General features: G+C 45.0%; 1 long non-coding RNA gene across 2 annotated transcripts in view; it reads right to left on the bottom strand.

The window, feature by feature from the left end:
- LOC140430074 (uncharacterized) overlaps positions 1–22,469 on the bottom strand; it is a 77,359-nt gene that overhangs the window by 6,565 nt on the left and 48,325 nt on the right. The window contains exon 1 of one of the 2 annotated variants that reach the window (XR_011949311.1): positions 1,624–1,698. The exons of the other annotated variant lie outside the window; for it this stretch is intronic. This is a non-coding gene — a long non-coding RNA (uncharacterized lncRNA). Of the gene's footprint in view, positions 1–1,623; positions 1,699–22,469 lie in introns of those variants that run through there. 2 annotated transcript variants of the gene reach the window in all.

Below are 22,469 nucleotides of genomic sequence, written 5' to 3'. Positions count from 1 at the left end.
TGTGTTTTCATAATAAGGCTGAGACCAGAATATTAAGCAGTATTTTGTTTATGTTACCTGACCTACTTATTTTTGTTCAAAAGCAGTGTTGAACGATAGTCAAGCATTTCCCAGCATGCTTCTAAGTTGGCAACTCACTAATTTCCCTTCCACAAAAATAATATATGTGGCAGGACGAGAAAACGTGATAGCCGATGCTCTGTCACGAATGTGATGAAGATAAGCAGGTTCGGTGGAGGAAGAAGAATGAGAATGGACTATGTTATTATAAATGTTTGCGTGTTTTGTCAAAAAGGTATATTTATTGTCAATTTTGCTTAAAAGAAAGTGAAAAAATGAAAAATGAAAACATCTTAAAGTTGATGGTTTATTTTATTTTCTTGGGGTGGGGAAGTGTCATGGGAATGTCACTTTCAGAAATGTTTGTCTTCTCAAGTTGCTGCAGTGCATTGTGTGGTTGGAACTGAGCTCTGGTTCTGCTTTTTACTTTCGTTTTGAGCTGAAACCTGTTTTTGGCTCTGAGTTTTATTTTCGATTTTCAGTTGAAGAGCTGCATCCAAACCAAGAAGGTATATTTTGGTCTCGCTCTCTGCATGCTAAAGAATGTCTCTAGATCATTTGATAATTGCAAAGTAATACCTGTTTCTGGATTTTCCCACTGATTTTGTGGGAATGATTTTATGGATGCTGTTAATAAAGTTACTGAGAGTTACCTATAGAGTACTGTATCTTTGAGGGGGGGGGGGGGGTAATCAGTGTTGGTTGTTGATAAGATGTTTATTGTGTGTTTATAAAATGTTAACTGGATTCATAGAATAAACATTGTTTTGTTTAAAAAATACTTAAGATCTCTGTTGCATCACACCTGCAAAGCGTGCCCTTGTGCTCCTCATAACTAAAATCTATTAAATGTTGTCGGTCAGGTGAATTCCATGATATACTTTGGTGTTCTCTAAACCTTGGCCCATAGTACTAGTGTAGCCATCTGGGATGGCCACTTCCCGATTACAAAATGGACACTTTGCAAAGATTGCAGGGAAAATGGACAGTATTGAGAAAGCAAGCAGGTGCAAGGTTTGTCTGTTGATTGGAGCCGTAGCTCCCAGACAAGACCGATACTGCAAAACCATTACCATACTAATGAGCCATCCCTGGGGACAAAAAGGTAACATTTAAGTAAACAACACCAAGACAGACACCCTGGCGCCAGAGGAGACCAGAACAAAGCAGGCCAACGGCCACCTAGGACGCGCCCAGCAATCCTCTATTGGAGGAAATCGATAGGAACGATTGGGAAATGGCTCAATTAATTGGGGCCAAGTTCAAGGCCTGTCCCTCTCTTGTGGCTCCGGCTCTCACCAAGGAGAGACCTGCCCAACAGCAACATCAGAACAAGTAAGTCCATGGTCAATGCATGCTACGAGACAGACGCTCCTAGCTGTTATTCCATACCAATCCGTCCCCAGCAGTCTCAGAACTGAACAACGGCCATTGTTCCTTTGACTGAGTGGGCGCCCAAGCTAAGTATAGGCTTTAGCAGTAGTGATAGTTTAATTTTAGAGTTTTATGCATGAGTATATTTGACTGTGTGTGTAAATAAATGAGCATTGAGTTTGAACTTACTAACTGGTGTATCGAGTCTTTGATCAGTATTCGGTTTTGAACCTTGTGGCGGTATCGGGAGATACCTGGCGACTCTAGAGCAAACATAATTAGAATTAAGGAAGGCAACCATATTGGCCGCCATCTTCAGAGCCAAATTAAGAGAAACACAATTAGCAACACTAGACACTCACACAATGGGAAACAATCTTTCCGCACCTACCCCGAGAGAATCCTGTATGTCTCAATAAGGTTGCCTCTCATTCTTCTAAGCGCCAATGAGTACCAGCTTCACCCACTCAACCTCTCCTCACAAGAAAAACCCTCAAAACCCGGGAGCAACCGAGTGAACCTTCTCTGGACTGCCTCCAATGCCAGTATATATTTCCTTAGATAAGGGGACCAAAGCTATTCACTGTATTATAGCTGTGGCCTAACTAGTGCCTTGGATAGTTTTAGCAATATTTCCCAATTTATAAACTACATTCCCTTTGGAATAAAGGCCATTTGCCTTCCCTATTACCAGCTGAACTTGCATGTTGGCTTTTTGTGATTTATGCCTGAGGATCCCCAAATCCCTCTGGGCTCCAGCTATCTGCAGTCTTTCCATATTTAAATAATATTCAGCTCCTTTATTTCTCCTACTAAAGTGCAAAACTTCACATTTTTCTACATTATATTCCATGTGCCAAGTTTTTGCCCACTCACTTAACCTGTCTATATACCTCTGTAGACACTTTGTGTCATCCTCACCACATGTCTTCCTACCTATTTTTGTGTAATCCGCAAACTTGCCAATAGTATATTAACTTCCCTCGTCCAAGTTAATATATATTATAGCACAATTGCTTCACAGCTCCAGGGTCCCAGGTTCGATTCCGGCTTGGGTCACTGTCTGTGTGGAGTCTGCACATCCTCCCCGTGTGTGCGTGGGATTCCTCCGGGCGCTCCGGTTTCCCCCCACAGTCCAAAGATGTGCAGGTTAGGTGGATTGGCCATGATAAATTGCCCTTAGTGTCCAAAATTGCCCTTAGTGTTGGGTGGGGTTACTGGGTTATGGGGATAGTGTGGAGGTGTTGACCTTGGGTAAGGTGCTCTTTCCAAGAGCCGGTGCAGACTCGATGGGGCCTCCTTCTGCACTGTAAATTCTATGATATTGTAAATAATTGTGGCCCCAACACGGCTCCCTGTGGCACTCCACTAGTTGTAGGTTGCATCCCAAAAATGCCCCTCTCATGTTGTTTACAGCACGAAAGGAGGCCATTCAGCCCACCATGTCCTCACCAGTTCCCAAAAGAGTTACCCAGCTAGTCCCATTCTGCAGGCCTGTCTTCATAGCCCTTTAAATTAGTCACTTTCAAATATATATCTAGCTCTCTTTCGAAACCTTCTATGGAACCCACCTCCACCACTCTCCCAGGCAGCACATTCCAAACCCCAACAATTCTCTGAGTAAAGAAGTTTCTCCTCATCTCAATCCTTGCTCTCTTTCTGACCATCTTGAAATTGTGTCCCCTAGTCACTGAAAGATCAACTAGTGGGAACAGAATATCCTTTTTTCCCTGTCAAAAATTGTTCAGAATTTTGAACACCTCAATAAAGTAATCTCTTAATCTTCTCTGCTCCAAAGGTGAACAAGCCCAATTTCTCCAATCTTTTCTTGTATCTAAAATTCCTCATTCCTGGTATCATGCCAGTAAATCTCCTCTGCAATTTCTCCCCAGGGCTTTAGCATCCTTCTTTCAATAAGGAGCCAAGACCTGAATGTAATACTCCAAATGTGGTCTGACCAATAATTTGTAGCATCACTGCCAAAGAATCACAGAATCACTTCCTTGCTTTTATACGCTATGCCTCTATTGATGAACCCAAGAATCCTATCAGCCTTCCGAACTGTTTCAACTTTCTCTGGTGTGTTCACATCCTTCATGCACATGGGCAGCACGGTAGCATGGTGGTTAGCACAATTGCTTCACAGCTCCAGGGTCCCAGGTTCGATGCCCGACTTGGTTCACTGTCTGCACGCTCTCCCCGTGTGTGCATGGGTTTCCTCCGGGTGCTCCGGTTTCCTCCCACAGTCCAAAGATGTGTAGGTTAGGTGGATTGGTCATACTAAATTGCCCTTAGTGTCCAAAATTGCCCTTAGTGTTGGGTGGGGTTACTGGGTTATGGGGATAGGGTGGAGGTGTGGGCTGGGTAGGGTGCTAGACTCGATGGGCTGAATGGCCTCCTTCTGCACTGTAAATTCTATGGTAAAAAAATGATATAGCGGCTTCACTAAGATTCAAGATAATCAAGCCACATAAATCATCACTCTTAGGTGCGCAAGCCTGCAAGGATTTACACCTAATACAGCAACTTCGTCTCAACCCATACTGTATGATGATATCCAAGGTATATTAAGCCAATATCCAGAAGTCTTTGAAGGCATGTGTACTCTTCCATTCAAGTACAAAATCTTGTTAAGGATGGATGCCAAACCTGTGGCACACCCTCCGAGGAGAATTCCTACTCCACTCAGAGAAAGTTGAATTAGAAAGGCTACAACAAGAAATAATTTCAAGAATCACTGGACCGACAGACTGGGTCAGTTTAATGGTTTGTGTGAAAAAACCTTCTGGTGATCTTAGAATATGTATAGACCCCAAGGATCTCAACAAGAATATCATGAGGGAACACTATCCCTTTCCAAAAAGAGAGGAAATCACTCGTGGGATGGCTAATGCACACATCTTAACCAAATTAGATCATATGGTCATCAACAAAGAAAGAACATATCTCAGGACAACAAAATGTTTTTCAATGAATACACAACTATGGTCTTAAGCTGTATCAATCCAAGTGTAGTTTCGGCATTTCCACGCTCCAGCTCCTTGGAGACCAGATTTCTGAACGTGGTGTGCAACCTGATACTGACAAGATTGCAGCCTTTCAAAGAATGAAAGTTCCAGAGGGCAAAAAGGCAGTTCTACGTTTTCTAGGTGTTGTATATTTATTTATACCTAATCTATCAACCCGAAAGACAGCTCTTAGAAATTTGATTTAAAAAGTTAACCACATTCGAATGGACAACTGACCATCCAAAGGAATGGTTTGATTTAAAATCTCAATTAACAACTGCACCTTTTCTTTTGTTTATCGATCCGAACAGAGTGACAAAAATTTCGACTGATGCGAGTCAGTACGGAATAGGAGCAGTACTGTTGCAAAAGGACAACAACTCGTCTTGGGTTCCTGTTGCATCTCCACTGCCATCATGGTTAGCTAGCCCTCGTGCTCAGCCACCTTCTCTTCCACCTTCTGTATCGCCAGTCCCTGGGCTTCCAATCTTTGCTCCACCCGATCAATCCCCCTCTTAATCGGGTCCAGGTCAAGACACTCTTTTTCAATCTGTGCATACCGACGTTCTGTTGGTTTCATCGCTCTGGATGTGTATCTTTACATCCAGACTTCACTTAGTGAAGTCTAGGGAAGATTGTGGACCTGGACTCGCATAAGCTGATCGTGACTTCAATACAGTCATTGATCGGTCGAGTTCAAGGACAGGCAGGGTCCCAGCTGTGACAAAGGAGCTAAAGGGGTTTATGGAACAGATGTGGGGGGGTGGATCCGTGGAGGTTTGGATGGCCAAGGAGTGTACTCTCGGATTGATTTTTTCATTTTGAACAGGGCTTTATTGGCGGGGGTGGTGGATACCGAGTATGCGGCGATTGTTGTGTTGGATCATTGCTCCACATTGGGTAGATTTACGGGTGAGTCAGCGCCCGCAATGGAGATTGGATGGAGGACTGTTAGCAGATGAGGGGGTGTACGGGCGGGTGAGGGAGGCCATTCAGAACTATTTGGAGGTCAATGATGTTAAGGAATGGGTTAAGAGACATTGCAATCAGTTGTCTCATTTATGTTAAGTATCCATTAATTGACACTGATATGTAAAGGGGCTTCAGGTGGCCTCTGTCAGGTGATCTGTAGTTAGAGTTGTGTGCAAAGTGTGTTGGAATTAAATAAATGTGTGTTGGTGAAAAAGGAACAGAACTTTAGACTCTTCATATCACAACAACTAAAACATCTAACAATTGGTAGCAGAGGATGGTTTCTGTGTAAATGTGAAGGGTTGAAAGATACAACTTTTCCGATCAAACAAAGGAGTGAGTGAGAAAAAAAAAGGGATACATGGCTGAACCGAGGATGAAGATGGCTGGATATGACTATCCTCCCTTATTTTCTGAAAGGGAATCATACAGCCAATGGAGAATGCAGTAGTTATGTGGACTAAGGTAACTGCTTTGGGAAAGAGAAAACAAGGTATGGCATTGGCTCTTTCTCAACCATATGGCAGTAAAATCCGAAACAAAGTGCTTTCTGAGCTGGAATTGGAAGAGTTAGACTCAGAAGAAGGTCTGGAGACTTTATTACATTATATGGATAAGATTGATAAGAAAGATGACTTGTTAAGCGCGCATGAAGCATGGTCGGATTTTGATAAGTTCCGGAAAATGGAGGATATCTCCATGGAAGACTATACAATGGAATTTGGCAGACTATATAAAAGACTGCAGAAACACAACCTGGAATTTCCACAGTCTGTGTTGGCCTTTAAATTACTTGACTGTGCTAGAGTGAGCAACATGGATAGGCTCCTGGTTTCGACAGGAGTTCAGTTTACTGATAAGGATACAGATGACAAAAACTTTACAAACGTTTCTGGGGAAATATTCGATTCCGATGGCTCTGATGACCCAAATAGGTCAGCTTGCAATAAGGCAATATGGATGGTACACTACTAACAGGATGGCAAAATTGTATGGCTACGAACAGGGCTCAAGACTATAGAAGGAGACCGAGACAAGGAAATTATGAAGACAGAAACCCAGTTAGAACCTACAATAGGAAGATGAACCCCAGAAATGCACGGGGCATGATAAATCGATGTTTTCGATGTGACTCTCAATACCATTATGCTTTCAACTGTCCAACTCCTTATGACAGAGTGTTTGAAGTGACACATGACACAGAAGAGTCAGAAGAGGAAAAAGATAGTGACCAGAAAGAAGGCATTGTCCTATTGACAGGCAGTTTTACGCCGGTAATGAGGGAGTTGGTTGCAGAATCCTTCAACTGTGCTGTATGGGACAGTGGCTGCACATCTACTGTGTGTAGAATTGACTGGTTAAAATACTATCTGGACTCCTTGAATGCTGAAAATTGTAACAAAGTTAAGGAATTTGAAAGTTCCACAAGTTTCCTGTTTGGGGATGACAATACTCTGAAGTCGCAATATTGCCGGAGTGAATAATTTCATTAGCACGGATGTTGTATCAAGTGAGATACCTTTGCTTCTGAGCAGACTGTCGATGAAGAAAGCACACATGAAACTGGATATGGAACAGGATAAGGCAACAGTTTTTGGAAAGATGGTGGACTTACAATTTACACAGTCGGGACACTATTGTATTCCATTACTGACAAAAAATATTTCAAGTAGAGTGATTAAGGATGTGTTAATGGCAGTTGAAAATGGGACTTTAGAACAAAGAACAAAGAAATGTACAGCACAGGAACAGGCCCTTCGGCCCTCCAAGCCCGTGCTGACCATGCTGCCCGACTAAACTACAATCTTCTACACTTCCTGGGTCCGTATCCCTCTATTCCCATCCTATTCATGTATTTGTCAAGATGCCCCTTAAATGTCACTATCATCCCTGCTTCCACCACCTCCTCCGGTAGCGAGTTCCAGGCATCCACTACCCTCTGCGTAAAAAACTTGCCTCGTACATCTACTCTAAACCTTGCCCCTCTCACCTTAAACCTATGCCCCCTAGTAATTGACCCCTCTACCCCGGGGAAAAGCCTCTGACTATCCACTCTGTCTATGCCCCTCATAATTTTGTAGACCTCTATCAGGTCGCCCCTCAACCTCCTTCGTTCCAGTGAGAACAAACCGAGTTTATTCAGCCGCTCCTCATAGCTAATGCCCTCCATACCAGGCAACATTCTGGTAAATCTCTTCTGCACCCTCTATAAAGCCTCCACATCCTTCTGGTAGTGTGGCGACCAGAATTGAACACTATAAGTGTGGCCTAACTAAGGTTCTATACAGCTGCAACATGTCAGATGTTGATTTGCCCTCAAACATCCGCCACCAATCTAGGTTCTTCAGTTCCTGCCTAATATTGTTATAATTAGCCTTCACCCAATTTAGCACATTCACCCTAGGACCACTCTTATCTTGTCCCCCTCCTCAAACATTCTGCAGGAGGAACATTGCACTGCCCTCCCTCCTCGATAACTTGCAGATAAATGAAAACAAAGAAAAAGCTTACCTGTTTTTCACTCACCCCCTTAGGTTAGAGGAGGTGGAAGGGTGGAAGACACGACAAGTGTAGTGTCTCGGGTTTAGCAACCGCCCAACTTAAATACAGGTAAAAATAAAACACCTGACCCCAGCTGATTCCCAAGCTGCACTCCGGCTCCCTCTCTCTCTCCCGCCCCCGGAAATGAAGGCCGCTGGAACCTGAGCGTATGTTTAAGCACCTACCTGATTCCCAAGCTGCACTCCGGCTCCCTCTGTCTCTCCCAGTCTCTTACTTTTTCTTGCAAATTTGTATGTCTCTTCTTTGAACCTAATTTGTCATAGTGTTAGGTGTAATTTAGCTCGTAGTGTTTATGTTGCATGTATAAGTTAATCTTGTGTGTAAATAAAGTATTATTGAACTTGAACTAACTAACTGGTTGTTGGGTCTTTGATCAATATCCTGTTGAACCTTGTGGTGGTATCATTGGATACCTGGCGACTCTGAAAACAATATAATATCAATATCTAGACAAAAGAAGGGCAACCTTATTGACTGCCATATTTATAGCGAGTAAAATAGCAACAGAAGTCGCTGGTCTCAGTGGGGCTGGAGGTCTTAAGTGCATTTGTTTCAATGCAAGAAGTATAACAGTTAAAATCGGTGAACTTCGAGCTTGGATTACTGTGGAGAATTTTGATATTGTTGTTATTATGGAGTCATTGTTAACGGAGAGACAGGACTGGCAGCTTAACATTCCAGGATATTAATGTTTTAGATGAGACAAAGGGGGTAACAGAAAGGGTGGGGGAGTTGCATTACTGGTTAGGGAACATATCACAGCTGTTATGAGGGAGGTTAACTTGGAGGGATCCTGCAGTGAGGCATTCTGGGTTGAGCTCAAGAAAAGGAAAGGTGCAATCATGATGTAGGGGTTGTACTATATGCCTCCCAACAGGCAGCGGAATATGGAGGAACAGATATGTAGTCAGGTTCTGGAAAGATGTGAAAATAACAGGATTGTTGTGGTGGGTGATTTTAATTTTCCCCATATTGGTTGGGACTCGCTTAGAGCCGGAGGTTCAGATGGAAAGCAATTCGTTAGGTGTGTCCAAGAGGGATTTTTGAAACAGTATGTTGATAGTCCAACCAGGGAAGAGGCCTTCCTGGACCTAGTATTGGGAAATGAGACCGGCCAGCTAACTAAAATTTCAGTCGGGGAGCATTTTGGCGATAGTGATCGTAATTCCATAAGTTTTCGAATACTCATGGAAAAGGACAAGAGTAGTACTCGAGTGTTGGTGCTAAATTGGGGGAAAGCTAACAACAGACTTCGGCAAGAGCTGGAGAATGCGGATTGGGAGCGGTTTTTTGAGGGTAAATCCACATTGATATGTGGAATCTTTTAAAGACCAGTTGATTAAAGTGCAGGACACGCATGTCCTTGCGAAAATAAAGGACAGGAATGGCAGAATGAGGGAACCATGGATGACAGGAAAATTGTGAGACTAGTCAACAAAAAAGGAAGCGTACATAAGGTATAGGCAACTAAAAACCGACAAAGCTTTTGAAGAACATAGGGAAAGTAGAAACATACTCAAATAGAGCAAGAGCAAAGAATAGGCCTACTCAACGACTAAGGAGGGAGGTTATGCGTGGAGTCAGAGGAAGTGGGTGAGATCCTTAATGAGTACTTTGTGTCGGTATTCACCAAGGAGAGGGACATGATGGATATTGAGGTTCGGGATGGGTGTGCGAATATTCTGGGACATGAGGAAGAAGTATGAGATGTCGTAAAATACATTAAAGTAGACAAATTAAAATACATTAAAGTATACGGAATGGTCTACACCTGAACCAGAGGGGTACCATTATTCTGGGGGGGAAATTTGCTAATGCTCTTTGGGAGGGTTTAAACTAAATCAGCAGGGGCATGCAAACCTGAATTGTAGCTTCAGTGTATAGGAGGTTGAGAGTAGTGAGGCCATGAGTAAGGTTTCAAGGTTGCAGGAGTGTACCGGCAGGCAGGAAGGTGGTTTGAAGTGTGTCTACTTCAATGCCAGGAGCATCCGGAATACGGTGGGTGAACTTGCAGCATGGGTTGGTACCTGGGACTTCGATGTTGTGGCCATTTCGGAGACATGGATAGAGCAGGGACAGCAATGGTTGTGGCAGGTTCCAGGGTTTAGATGTTTCAGTAAGCTCAGGGAAGGTGGTAAAAGAGGGGGGGGTGTGGCATTGTTAGTCAAGGACAGTATTTCGGTGGCAGAAAGGACGCTTGATGAGGACTCGTCTACTGAGGTAGTATGGGCTGAGGTTAGAAACAGGAAAGGAGAGGTCACCCCTGTTGGGGGTTTTCTATAGGCCTCCAAAAAGTTCCAGAGATGTAGAGGAAAGGATTGCAAAGATGATTCTGGTTTGAACGAAAGTAACAGGGTAGTTGTTATGGGGACTTTAACTTTCCAAATATTGACTGGAAACGCTATAGTTCGAGTACTTTAGATGAGTCAGTTTTTGGCCAATGTGTGCAGGAGGGTTTCCTGACACAGTATGTAGATAGGCCAACAAGAGGTGAGGCCACATTGGATTTGGTCCTGGGTCATGAACCAGGCCAGATGTTAGATTTGGAGGTAGGTGAGCACTTTGGTGCTAGTGACCACAATTTGGTTACATTTACTTTAGCGATGGAAAGGGATAGGTATATACCGCAGGGCAAGAGTTATAGCTGGGGAAAAGGCAATTATGATGCAATTAGGCAAGACTTAGGATGCATAGGTTGGGGAAAGAAACTGCAGGAGATGGGCATAATTGAAATGTGGAGCTTGTTCAAGGAACAGCTACTGCGTGTCCTTGATAAATATGTACCTGTCAGGCAGGGAGAAAATGGTTGAGCGTAAGTAGTTGAATCACTTGTCAAGAGGAAGAAGGAGGCTTATGTAAAGATGAGACGTGAGGGTTCAGTTAGGGCGCTTGAGAGTTACAAGTTAGCCAGGAAGGACCTAAAGAGAGAGCTAAGAAGAGCCAGGAGGGGACATGAGAAGTCCTTGGCAGGTAGGATCAAGCAAAACCCAAAAGCTTTCTATAGGTATGTCAGAAATAAAAGAATGACTAGGGTAAGAGTAGGGCCAGTCAAGGACAGTAGTGGGAAGTTGTGCGTTGAGTCCGAGGAGATAGGAGAGGCGCGAAATTAATATTTTTCATCAGTATTCACACAGGAAAAAGACAATGTTGTCGAGGAGAATACTGAGATACAGGCTACTAGACTAGAAGGGCTTGAGGTTCATAAGGAGGAGGTGTTAGCAATTCTGGAAAGTGTGAAAATAGATAAGTACCCTGCGCCGGATGGGATTTATCATAGGATTCTCTGGGAAGCTAGGGAGGAGCCTTTGGATTTGATCTTTATGACATCATTGTCTCCAGGAATCGTGCCAGAAGACTGGAGGATAGCAAATGTTGTCCCCTTGTTCAAGAAGGGGAGTAGAGACAACCCTGGTAACTATAGACCAGTGAGCCTTACTTCTGTTGTGGGCAAAGTCTTGGAAAGGATTATAAGAGATAGGATTTATAATCATCTAGAAAGGAATAATTTGCTTAGGGATAGACAACACGGTTTTGTGAAGGGTAGGTCGTGCCTCACAAACCTTATTGAGTTCTTTGAGAAGGTGACCAAACAGATGGACGAGGGTAAAGCAGTTGATGGTGTATATGGATTTCAGTAAAGCGTTTGATAAGGTTCCCCACGGTAGGCTATTGCAGAAAATACGGATGCATGGGATTGAGGGTGATTTAGCGGTTTGGATCAGAAATTGACTAGCTGTAAGAAAACAGAGGGAGGAATAACAGGAAGACAGAGTACTGGGCTAATGGTAAGATTCTTGGCTGTGTGGATGAGCAGAGAGATCTCGGTGTCCATGTACATAGATCCCTGAAATTGCCACTCAGGTTGAGAGGGTTGTTAAGAAGGCGTACGGTGTGTTAGTTTTTATTGGTAGAGGGATTGAGTTTCGGAGCCGTGAGGTCACATTGCAGCTGAACAAAACTCTGGTGCAGCTGCATTTGGAGTATTGCGTGCAGTTCTGGTCGCCGCATTATAGAAAGGATGTGGAAGCATTGGAAAGGGTGCAGAGGAGATTTACCAGGATGTTGCCTGGTATGGAGGCAAGATCTTATGAGGAAAGGCTGAGGGACTTGAGGCTGTTTTCATTAGAGAGAAGAAGGTTAAGAGGTGACTTAATTGAGGCATACAAGATGGTCAGAGGATTAGATAGGGTGGACAGTGACATCATTTTTTCTTGGATGGTGATGGCTAGCATGAGGGGACATAGCTTTAAATTGAGGGGAGATAGATATAGGACAGATGTCAAAGGTAGGTTCTTTACTCAGAGAGTAGTAAGGGCGTGGAATGTACTGCCTGCAACAGTAGTGGACTCGCCAACATTAGGGGCATTTAAATGGTCATTGGATAAACATATGGGTGATAATGGAATAGTGTAGATGGGTTTTAGATTAGTTTCACAGGTCGGTGCAACATTGAGGGCCGAAGGGCCTGTACTGCGCTGTAATGTTCTATTGTTAAGTTCCCTGGGTTGAATGGAATACAGCCCAGGTTTCTGTGAGGGGCAAGATAGGAACCAGCTGGGGAAATGAACAGATATCTTTGCATCATGTTTGACCACAGGTGAGGTTCCAGAGAACTGGAGAATAGCCAATGTTGTCCCTTTGTTTAATAAGTGAAGCAGGGATAATCCAGGGAATTATAGGCCAGTAAGCCTGACGTCAGTACTGGGGAAGCTGCTGGAGAAGGTACTGAGGGACAGGATTTCTTTCCATTTGGAAGCAACATTAGTGATAGGCAACATGGTTTTGTGCGAGGAAGGATATGTCTTCGCAACTTGACAGAGTTTTTTGAGGAGGTGACAAAATTAATCGATGAGGGAAAAGCTACAGTAAGGACTTTAGTAATGCATTTGACAAGATCCCTCATGGCAGACTGGTACAAAAGGTAAAGTCGCATCAGATTGTGCTAGCTAGATGGATAAAGAACTGGCTTGGCAACAGGAGACAGAGAGTAACAGTGGAAGGGAGTTTTACACAAGGGAGGTGTGAATTATTCAGTCATTGGCAGAACTCTTTGGAGCATTGACATACAGAGGAATCTGTGCAATAAAGATTATTATTATATTATCTCTCTTCCATATTTTTTAAACCTTCCCCAACTGCTGTAGCAAGTGCTCCCCCGCCAAGGACATCAATCTCAGTATGCCCATCTGCAACCAGTCCAGTTTGTAGAGGGCCCACCTCCCCAGAACCAGTACCAAGGCCACAGGAATCTGAAACCCTCCCCCTCACACCATCTCGTCAGCCACATATTCATCTGATATATCCTGCAATTTCTACTCTGACCAGCACATGGTGCAGGTAGTGACCCTGAGGTCACCGCCTATGAGGTCCGACTTCTCAACTTTCTTCCTAACTCCCTATATATGCTTTTAGGACCTCAAACCTTTTTTTTAACTATGTCGATTGTACCAATGTGAAGCATGACCACTGACTGTTCACATTCCCCCTCCAGAAACTCCTGTATCCACTCCAAGACATCTTTGACCCGAGCACCTTCGCGAAGAAGGTGTTTGGGGCCATCCCCGGCTTGGACACGCACAAACTGATAGTGGGGGGGGGATTGGAACTTGGTGCAGGAGCCAAGGTTGGACAGGTCACGGCCACGCTCGCTGGTCCCATCAGGGGGTTGAAGGCGTTGGCTGGGCTAATGGTGGAAATGGGAGGGGTGGACCCTTGGAGGTTTCTGCACCCGAGGGAATGGGAGTACTCATATTTATCGGCAGTCCGTAAGGTATATTCGCGGATCGACTTTTTCGTGGTGGGGAAGGCTTTGCTGGCTGGGGTAAGGTGTCGGAGTACTCGGTAATTGCAGTATCAGATCATGTTCCACATTGGGTGGATATGGTACTGGAGAAGTGGGTAGCACAGAGGCCGGGGTGGAAATTAGATGTTGAACTGTTGGGGGACCAAGGGTTCTGTGCCAAAATTGAAAAGTAATTGAGGAATATGTAGGTTTCAACTGTAGGGTGAGGTGTGAAGGCAGTTGGCTGGGAGGCTCTAAAGGCAGTGGTGAGGGGTGAGGTGATCTCGTTTAAGGCCAGGGTGGACAAAGAGGAGAAGTTGGAGCGGCAGAGAATAATAGATGAGATGCTGGAGGTAGGTAGGAGTTATGCAGAAGATGGGGACCCAGCGAAGTTGGAATAGAGGAAGGAACTACAGGCGAGCTTTGACCGACTATCTACCAGAAAGGCGGTATGCCAATTGAGGCGAGCAAGGGGTGCAGTTTACGGGCATGGAGAGAAAGCGTATGTTAGCGGGTCAGCTTCGGAGGGAGGCAATGGCAAGGGAAATTGTTCAGGTGAGGGACAGGGCAGGGAAGTTGGTGGTGGCTCTGGATCTGATTGACAAGGTCTTTGAGGAATTCAATGAGAGGTTGTACAGGTCAGAACCACTTGGGGGAGACCGGGAGATGCAGGAATTTCTAGACGGGCCGGAATACCCGAGGTTAGGGGAGGGGGACAGGACTACATTAGAAGGAGCGATAGTGGAACAGGAGATAAAAGATGCGATTGGGAGGATGCAGTCGGGGAAGGTGGCAGGGCCGGATGGGTTTCCAGTGGAATATTATAACAAATTCAAGGATAATCTGGCATCCCTGAAGGTGAGGATGTTTGAGGAGGCGATGGGGAAGGGGGTGTTATCGCAAGCTTTGGGGCAGGCATCAATTTCCCTCTTGCTTAAAAAAGATAAGGATGCGACAGAGTGTGGGTCATAATGGCCCACATCACTTATAAACGTGGACTCAAAGGTATTGGCAAAGGTACTGGCAGGTAGGCTGGAAGAGTGCCTCCCGAAGGTGATAGGTGAAGATCAGGCAGGTTCGTGAGAGGGAGGCAGCTCTTTTCGAACATTAGAAGGGTATTGAACGTGGTCATGGCACCGATGGAGGGGAAGGAAACAGAGGTGGTTGTGGCATTGGACGCCGAGAAGGCGATTGACCGGGTAGATTAGGGGTACTTGATCATAGTTCTGGAGTGATTTGGGATTGAACCAAGATTTGTGGATAGGGTAAAGCTACTATATAAGGAGCCGAGGGCGAGTTACCGCACAAATAACATCAGCGGGATACTTTTCTCTCCACCGTGGGACTAGGCAGAGATGTCCTATATCCCCCCCCCTGCTGCTTGCACTCGCGATTGAGCTGTTGGCCATTGCATTAAAAAGTTTGGGGGTATGGAAAGGGTTAGTGTGGTGGGGAAGGGATAGAGCATAGGGTGTCCTTATATGCCGATGACTTGTTGTTATACATGTCGGAACCAAATGTGTCAATAGGGGGCATATTGGAGCTGCTTCGGGTGTTTGGGTCTTTCACGGGGTACAAATTAAATCTAGACAAGAGTGCGTATTTTGTGGTGTCTTGGCCGGGGGTGGGGGCAGGGATGGGGGGGCTGCCATTCCGTAGGCCAGGGACTCACTTTAAATACCTGGGGGTGCAGGTTGCCCGGGAGTGGGGGGACGGGGGGGGGGGGGGGGACACTCCGTAGGTACAACATTTCTAGTTTGGTGGGGAGAGTGAAAGCTGATCTGACAGAGCGATGGTCTCTCTCTGTCAATGGCGGGTCAGATACAGGCGGTTAAAATGAACGTGTTGCCATGATTTCTGTTTATTTTCCAATGCCTGCCGATTTTCCTGCCAAAGGCATTTTTCAGAGAGATTGAAGGAATGATTACCTCGTTCGTATGGGGAGGGAAGGTGGCCAGAATTAGAAAGGTGCTGCTTACAGAGGGAATGGAAGCCAGGGGGTTTGGGTCTTCTGAACCTGATGTATTATTACTGGCCGGCGAATGTGGAGTAGGTGCGGAGATGGGTCAGAGGGGTTGATTCCCAGTGGGTCAGAATGGAGGAGAGTTGTGCATGGGGTCGGGATTGAAGGCGCTAGCAAAAGTGCCGCTCCCGATGGCCCCGAGGAAATACTCAGGAAGTCCGGTTATAATAGCTTCATTGAGAATTTGGAGGCAGTTCCACCAATAATTCGGGTTGGAGGCTGTTGCTAACTTTGGTTGGCTCTTAATTCGTTGCCTGTTGGGTCTTTACTGAATTTGCTCTGTTTCTATAACCTTTGCTCTAGAGTCGCCAGGTATCTTTATGATACCGCCACGAGGTTCAAGTTCAAATACTGATCAATAACTCAACACACCAATTAGTAAGATTCAAATCAAAACACATTTATTATACACAGTAAATCACTACTCATGCATAAACTCTACTTTCTAGACTATTCTCTATCACTAAAAGGCCTAAACTTAGCTTCGGAACTGGCCCAACAGGTCAGGGGAACAAATGGCCTTTCGTTCGATCTGAATCTGCAGGATTCAAAAGCTGGTATGGACTGGTAGCTAGGAGCGCCTATCTCGTACCGTGCGTTGACTGGAGACTTACTTGGTTGATGCAGCAACTTAGGCAGTTCACTCTCAAGGGTTGATTCGAGTTGCTGAGTGACCCTGCCAAGAGTCTTCTTGGGCTTTACTTTATAGTCCCCAGGGGCTTCGCGCAGTTCGGGGCGGACCCGTATCTGGTTCCAAGTGATTGGACTACGTTCCGGTCACTTGGATCGATTTCTCCAATACTGGAGCCGTTCCCTGATCGCTGGGCCTTCCTTTGTCTTGGCTCCTGCTGGCGCCGAGGAGTCTGGCTTGGCCTTATTCACCTTAAATGTTTCAATTGTTCCTGGGGATCGCTCATTAGTATGCAAATGGCTGCTGGTTTCAGTGCTGTCTGGGTTTCTGTAAGTTCTAATACACAGGAGATTTTGCACTTGCTAGTTTTTGCCTGTGTTGGGTGAATTTCCCTGTAGTCTTTGCGGATCCCCATTTTAAGTCGGGAAGTGGCCAACCCAGGTGGCTACAGGGCAGGGTCAAGGGAAATGTCGATTCGGTGGAAGCACAGATTTGAGCCGGGAAGTCGGATGGAAATTTTCAGAAATGGGAGGAGAAGGGGATTAAGGCACTAAAAGGTTTGTTTCTTGGAGGTCGGTTTGCAGGATTGAAGGATCTGGAACCGAAGTATGGGCTGGAGCAGAGGGAAATATTTAGATACATGCAAGTTCGAGATTTTGCCAAGAAGGATATACAGAGCTTCCTGGTGGAGCCGTCCTCCTCATTGCTAGAGAAGGTGCTGACGACAGGGGGACTGGAGAAGTGGGTAGTGTCGGCGGTTTATGGGGCTATTTTGGAAGAGGAGAAGACACCAATGGAAGGGATCAAGGCAAAGTGGGAGGGAGAGTTGGGAGAGGGTACAGAGGAGGGCTTCTGGCGTGAGGTGCTCCGGAAGTGAACGCCTCCACCTCGTGCGTAAGGATGGGGCTGATACAGCTGAAGTTGGTATATAGAGCACACCTCACAAGGGCGAGGATGAGCCAGCTTTTTGAGTGGGTAGAAGATGTGTGTGAACGTTGGGGGAGGTGCCCCGTAAATCATGTTCATATGTTTTGGTCCTGTCCAAAGCTGGAGGATTACAGGAAGGAGGTTTTTCGGGTAATCTCTAAAGTGGTGCACGTGAAACTGGACCCGGACTTTCGGGAGGCCATTTTCAGGCTGTTGGACCAGCTGGGGTTGGAAACGGGTGCAGAGGCAGTTGATCGCCCAAAGGCAGATCCTGTTGGGATGGAGAACAACCTCTCCACTCTGTGCCCTGGCGTGGTGGGTGGACCTGTTGGAATTCTTGACTCTTGAGAAGGTTAAGTTCGAACTGAGGGGAAGGGTGGAGGGGTTCTACAATTCATGGGTATTATTCATTGTGCACTTTCAAGAACTGGATAACATCGAACATTCGTTAGGGGGGGTGGTTTGGAGGGTTGAGGGGAGGGGGACTGTATGTGTTAATGGTGACTATGGGTGATTCCTGATTCCTTTTTGATTTTTGTTTATGTTAACAAGTGGGCAGTTGTTTGGGGTTTGGTGGGAGGATGGGACTGTTGTTGATACGGGGATTGACATTATATTTGTACCTGCTTATTGTTTATTGTTGGTGGGTGCAAATGTGGGAGGAAATGTCAAAAAGGAAATTAAACATATTTTTAAAAACCTCCATATTAACTATTCAAACACCCAGACCCAGCCTTGCACAGGACATCCTGCACAAACACCACCTCCCAGGGGATCCATCACACCACCCTCACAGCCGACCCAACCCCTCCACACCTCCCAGCCCAACCCGGCCCGACATCCCTCCTGGTGCGACCCAGTCCAACCTCCACCCCACCCCCCATTCCTGGACTTATCTCCTCCTTCCTAGACTGAGCCACATCCCGGACTGATCCCCTCTTCCGGACTGAACCCCCTCCCTCCTGGACTGAACCCCAAGCCAGACCGGCCCCACTCCCACCTTGCCTCCCAGACTAAGCCCCATCCTGGACTGACTCTCCCTCCTGGACTGAATGTCCTCCCTCCTTCCTGGGCTGCCCCTCTCCCTCCGTGTTCGACCCGAATATCCCAGCCAGTCTGACATGTCCCCCCCAATAAAAATAAGTGACTTACCTCTCGGCATACCAGTTACTCCATGACGGTCATGTCGGGGTCCAGGTTCGCTGCTCCTGTCTCACCAGTCCCCAGTACAAAAGGTTGGGTGAGACAGGGGCTTAGGAATCACAGCGATGTTAAGTCTGGCGATAAGTGGTGATTCACCAGAGCTTGCCACTCTGTGGAAGTAACGGGCCAGTGTATGGTAATGATTAAAATGAGGGAACTAAAAGCAATATCTCCAAATTTGCAGATGACACAAAACTGGGTGGGAGGGTGAGCTGTGAGGAGGATGCAGAGATGCTTCAGTGTGATTGGGAAAAATTGAGTGAGTGAGCAAATGCATGGCAGATCCTGGATAATGTGGATAAATGTGAGGTTATCCACTTTGGTAGCAAAAACAGAAAGGCAGACTATTATCTGAGTGGCTATAGATTGCGATAGGGAAATGTACAATGAAACCTGGTTGTCCTTCTACACCAGTCACTGAAAGTAAGCAGCAGGCAGTGAAGAAGATATGTTGGACTTCAGAGCGAGTGAATGCGAGTACAGGAGCAGGATATCTTGCTGCAATTATACAGGGCCTGAATGAGACCACACCTGAAATATTGTGTGCAGTTTTGGTCTCCTTATCTGAGGAAGGATGTTCTTGCTATAGAAGGAGTGCAGCAAAGGTTTACCAAACTGATTCCTGGGATGGTGAGACTGATGTACAAGAAGCGATTGAGATGGTTAGGATTATATTCGCTGGAGTTAGAAGAATGAGGGGGAATCTCAGAGAAACCTATAAAATTCTAACAGGACTAGACAGGGTTGATCTAGGAAGGATGTTCCCGATGTTGGGAGTGTCAAGAACCAGGGATCACAGTCTAAGAATAAGGGTTTAACTATTTAGGATTGAGATGAGGAGAAATGTCTTCACCCAGAGAGTGGTGAGTCTGTGTAATTCTCTACCTCAGAGAACATCTGTAGCCAAAACATTGTGGGCGGGACTCTCCGTTGGCTGATGCCAAAATCAGGAAACGTGATTGGGCAGAGAATAGGTTCTGACCAAAATTACGGTGGGCGCCCATTTGACGCCAAATCGCAATTCTCCGTCACCTCGACAGTGGCATCAATGCAGCCCACAACGCACGTAAAATAAACATCATTTGCATATCATTAGTAAGCCTGACCCAGCATTCTCCGGGGCTTCCACAATTCTCCGCCTCCAATGGGCTGAGTTCCTGACTGCGTTAACCACTGTACCACCAAACCACCTATATAATTTGGATGTGCTCCTGTTGCAAGGTGCATGGTCCACATTCTGGCTGCCTTTCCATTAGTCTTCAACCTTATCCTCCCTGGTGGGAAATTTTGACAGAAGGATTAGGGAGTGGCAAAATAAACTTCATTGCATAATTTTAAAGAGTGTTCAGGAACAGAGGGACCTGGGATTTTGTGATTTGTATTCATGTACTCAGTCCATCAGCCTACCAGCCACATGGAGAGCAGAAAGAAAAAGGCTTGACAAAGCTTTAGCATTTTTCATCGTAAAATGTGTATATTTCTCAGAAGACATAACACACAACTGACTGCAACAGTCAAGGCGGTGCTCACCAACACCTTCTCAAATGCGATTAAGGATGGGCCTTGCCAGCAATAACCACGTCCCATTAATGAATAAAAGAAAATCATGGTTTTCCATTTAAGCCCAACATTATTATCTGAACACATATGAACGTTTTTCACTTCAGTATGAGGGAATGCTGAATGTGCTATATTTCAGATGAGTTGTTCACCCAAGTATACAGGAGCAAAAGGATTTAAATGTCATTTTACACTTTCATTCATTTCATTATGAATATGTATATTTTAACTTACTGTAAAATTCAGGCACAAATCCCATGTGTTTATAATGAAAACAATTTATTCTTTATTCTTCATTCACTCAGAAATTGACCTTAGAATTTAAATAAATCTTGGATTTGCACAAATTAAAATTATTTTAACAACAACGCAACACCACCTGAATTTCCAAAGTGAATATCCTTTAGGAGATCAAATATCTACTTTAGCCTGAAACTCATGGTTATCTCGAGGTTTTCAGGGAACATTTCAAGTATTTGGATAAATACAGTTCTCAAAGCCAAACTATCTGCTTCACAGGCAATCTGTAAACCTGTACAGGCATGAAACTTGTGAGGTAGAGATCAGCCAGGAAGATTCCAAGTGAGGTGATGCTGCCAGGAAGTGAAAAGTGAGGTTGGGTCATTTGCAGTGGAGCTTTATCTCTTCCCACTCTTCCTCACTTTAAAAGTCCTTTCTGGCACAGAACCACACCTCTGGAGCTGTGGCTTGTCAACAATACATTACCGCAAATAAAACCCATAATTCATCGACACTTGTTTTCTTTCTTCTCCAATGTAAAGTATGCAGGTATTCAAGATATCCTGCAACCAGTCTGGACTTGTTCTTGTTGCTATGGTGTGCTATTCACAGATGTGTAGTCTTTTACAAGGTGTCTTTTAAGAGCTTTTTCTTCAGACATGTTGGAACCATTTCAGGCTTCTGTCTGTTTGATGAATGATGTGGAGATGCCGGCGTTGGACTGGGGTGAGCACAGTACAAAGTCTTACAACACCAGGTTAAAGTCCAACAGGTTTGTTTCGATGTCACTAGCTTTAGGAGCGCTGCTCCTTCCTCAGGTGAATGAAGAGGTATGTTCCAGAAACATATATATAGACAAATTCAAAGATGCCAAACAATGCTTGGAATGCGACCATTAGCAGGTGATTAAATCTTTACAGATCCAGAGATGGGGTAACCCCAGGTTAAAGAGGTGTGAATTGTATCAAGCCAGGACATTGGCATCTTTGAATTTGTCTATATATATGTTTCTGGAACATACCTCTTCATTCACCTGAGGAAGGAGCAGCGCTCCGAAAGCTAGTGACATCGAAACAAACCTGTTGGACTTTAACCTGGTGTTGTAAGACTTCGTACTGTTTGATGAAAGTTCACTGCAATAACTCAAAACCTTTTGAAGAGGAACAGGGTTCCCAAGCCACATTCATGTAAAAAGAGATTAACTGACCATCATTGTTATATGCAAATGAAGTATTACATTTGCACTCCAATTCTGAAGGTAATTTCCGACCAAATGTTGAGACAAATGTATTTTGAGACAGGTTTGGTACGGGGTGGCACGGATAGCACTGTTGCTTCCCAGCACCAGGGTCCTGGGTTTGATTCCCTCTTGGGTCACTGTCTGTGCGGAGTCTGCACGTTCTCCCCATGTCTGCGTGGTTTCCTCCAAATGCTCCGGTTTCCTCCCACAAGTCTCGAAAGACGTGCTTGTTAGCTGAATTGACATTCTGAATTCTCCCTCAGTGTACCCGAACAGGCGCCGGAGTGTGGTGACTGGGGGATTTTCACAGTAACTTCATTGTAGCATTGATGTAAGCCTACTTGTGATAATAATAAAGATGGAATAAAGATTAAATTAAATATGTATATCAAAGAGAAGAGATATAAAGGATATGCTGATGGTATCAAATGATGGGAGGATGTTTGTGTGGAACAAAAATATCAGCAGAGACCAGTTGGGCAAATGGCTTGTCTCTGATTTGTAAATTCGATGTAATTCTAGATAGAAATCTTTTCAACTTGAATCATCTTTTCAAAGGTTTTCAATTTGAAAAAGGCTGCAGGTGCAAGAATCTTCTTGCAAGGCCTGGTGGCTGACTCACAAATCCTGGCGTATAAAGGTATTTTAATCGAAGCATAAAATGTGAAAGTGTTATGTATTAGAGAATACATCCCTGCTGGTAAAATGTCACGTGATCTGTAATGACATCAGCAAAGTGGATTGTATGTGAAACCTCTTAATAAACCTCACATTGTGTTTGAAAGAATCCAGAGTGTGGGCACCTCCATACCTTTTCCCTTGTCCTGCTATCGAGCATAATGAACACGATACTGAAGGTGTCACCTTGGACCTTTTACTTTTCACCT

This window comes from Scyliorhinus torazame, chromosome 9 (assembly GCF_047496885.1).
Source record: "Scyliorhinus torazame isolate Kashiwa2021f chromosome 9, sScyTor2.1, whole genome shotgun sequence".
NCBI lineage: Eukaryota > Metazoa > Chordata > Chondrichthyes > Carcharhiniformes > Scyliorhinidae > Scyliorhinus > Scyliorhinus torazame.
The sequence above is the reverse complement of the archived record's forward strand: the minus strand, read 5'-3'. Positions and strand labels throughout refer to the sequence as shown.